The 2,500-nt window shown below is 46.8% G+C and overlaps 1 pseudogene across 1 annotated transcript in view; it reads left to right on the top strand.

The window, feature by feature from the left end:
- LOC308328252 (WAS/WASL-interacting protein family member 1-like) overlaps nt 1-2,500 on the top strand; it is a 33,613-nt pseudogene that overhangs the window by 17,038 nt on the left and 14,075 nt on the right. The window contains exon 3 of the transcript XR_013966230.1: nt 2,175-2,278. The product of XR_013966230.1 is annotated as a WAS/WASL-interacting protein family member 1-like (transcript). The remainder of the gene's footprint in view (nt 1-2,174; nt 2,279-2,500) is intronic.

Raw genomic sequence — 2,500 nt, 5'->3', positions numbered from 1 at the left:
ATAAAGCCACTGAGTTGAAGACGTGAACACCAATCTGATCCTTGTTGACGTTACGGGACCCTCCAAATGAGTAGACTTTGTCTCCCACGGCAACAGCAGCGTGTGTGCCTCCATTAGGTCCTCTGTTCAGATGCAGCTTCCAGCAGAACATTTCTCACAAACGGCTCCACCGGGGATCAACGAGGACTCCTCAAATCCTTCTCTGTGAATGAATGGCATCCTGTTGCGTTCACTGGCACTTATATTGGGTTCAGACGTGGCAACGTCACAGACATCGTGGGCCAATCAAAGGAGCCGGCGGCTGTTGCAGTCCCTAATATGGCAAACTGTTCAGAGTGACGTCATCTCTCTTCTACGTCGTCCTCAGACGAGCCCTCCATCGGCGTCTCCAGTCCTCTGGGTTCTCCATACATCTGGCCAGCTCCTTTGTGCTTTCTGCACCAGCATCTTTCTTTAGTATACGTCCACGTAGGTATAGGTGTGGGACGTCCTCTCCATCGATGCCCTTGTGTCGGTTCCCACAGTACAGGCTTTTTTGGGCCAGGACCTCTTGTTGTCGGTGGCAGTGGCCAGCTAGTCTCTTTTCTGTTACACTAACCAGTAAGACGCGCAAACGCGGGAAGCGAACGCAGCTCGTACATATTTGGGTTTTGGACGTATAGCTGCTTTGGGGACTCCTTATATGGTTATGGCTGAGTCATGGTGACGTAATCACTCAGCTCCATATATGGGCACAAAAGCGGGACAGACAGACACACAGACAGATGGACACACACACAGACATGATCTGCTAGGTCTCATAGTAAGTGCTCACTGCATCCGCAATCACTGCGTTCGCAATAATGCCCCGTACAGTGGCCAGCTAGTCTCATCCTCCTCACTGCTATCTTCTCTGATACACTAATAATGCCCCGTACAGACGCTTGTTGGTGATGTGCTCGTCCTGGTTGATGTTCAGAACCACACGTAACATTCTGGTGTAGCGGGACCGGTCCAGGGAGTTCTATAGGGCTTGTCTTATAGTGCCCAGCACCCAGTATAATAAACATATAAATGCATGTGTCATATCACGTAGCATTATCTGGAATACTGTGATCTAAACCCATTTTGGGAGGGAACCCCTTTTGGTGTTAGCATTATGCTATGCTTTAGCTATTAAAGAAATAGCAGATCTACAAGCTATTTTTGAAAAATCGAAGAACGACTGACAAAGAAACTTTGTCAGGATGTAGAAGACATTTTTTAGAATCTGATCTCAGGTCAGAATGGGTTAAATATACATATAAATGCATGTCATGTCACGTCTGGAATACTGTGATATAAATGCTGCCATTATGTCATCTCTGTAGAAGCTCTTCTGGTTCCCTAAAACCACATCCTCCTGCTTCCTTTTTTGTTGAAGGATTTAATGTAGGCTGTATAATATAGTCTACGGATGTTCACATTGCTTTTCATATCATTTTATGACGTTTCATTTGTAATAAATTCTGTGTGTGTGCGTGCGTGTGTGTGTGCGTGCGTGTGTGTGTGCGTGCGTGCGTGCGTGTGTGTGTGTGTGTGTGTGTGTGCGTGCGTGCGTGTGTGCGTGCGTGCGTGCGTGTGTGCGTGCTCGTATTACTATAAACTAGACCTGTACGTGCCCGTCGGACACCGGCCCTACTTGAGAACAACGCAACCCTCCCCCTTTCAGAACGACGAGGAAATGAATCCCAATGCATTTTCTCCATAGGCTTTTCTTAAAGTATTTATTTAAAGACTGTTACGCCGCGGACAAAGCCAACTCGGATCGTGACAAATCATGACAATGAACATATAATTTATACAATAATTTTTAAAGAAGAAAAACAACAAAAAAAAGTGTTGTAACCTGCCGTTTTTTTCCTACTTTCTAATTATTTGTTCGGCCCCAAAACATTGTGTTCATTGTCATGATTTGTCACGACAAGAGTTGTCTTTGTCCGCGGCGTATAAACGTCTTTAAATAAATACTTTCTGAAAAGTCTATGAGGGAAAATGAACAGCGATTTCTTTTCCGGGGTCTCTCGAGGGGGCGGGACTGCAACGCTCTATAATAACCTGTTGTCAACTTAAGCTGTGTGTGTGTGTGTGTCCGTGTCCAGTGTCCTCACGAGTATACTAACACAAAACTGTGTGTGTGTGTGTGTCCTCACCAGGGTGCAACGTCCAGTGCACTTGAAGGTGTGAAGATTACAGCAGAATGCCGGGACCACCCCCCCCACCTCCCCCGCCCGGACCCCCACCTCCCACCTTCGCTGTGGTGAGTCCCTCCTGACCCTATAGGGTTAGGCTCATGAATAACCCATTCTGACCTGAGATCAGATTCACACGAGGTTTCCACTGGACACACACTGGTCTGATTAACCCATTCTGACCTGAGATCAGATTCTAAAAAATGTCAGTCGCTCTTCGATTTTTCAAAAAATAGCAGACCTACAAGCTCATAGCGCGCCACTCGGTGGCGCGCTATGAGCTTGTAGAT

This window comes from Protomyctophum bolini (assembly GCF_963924005.1).
Source record: "Protomyctophum bolini genome assembly, chromosome: 14".
Taxonomy (NCBI): Eukaryota; Metazoa; Chordata; class Actinopteri; order Myctophiformes; family Myctophidae; genus Protomyctophum; species Protomyctophum bolini.
This window is presented reverse-complemented; position numbering and strand designations above follow the sequence as displayed.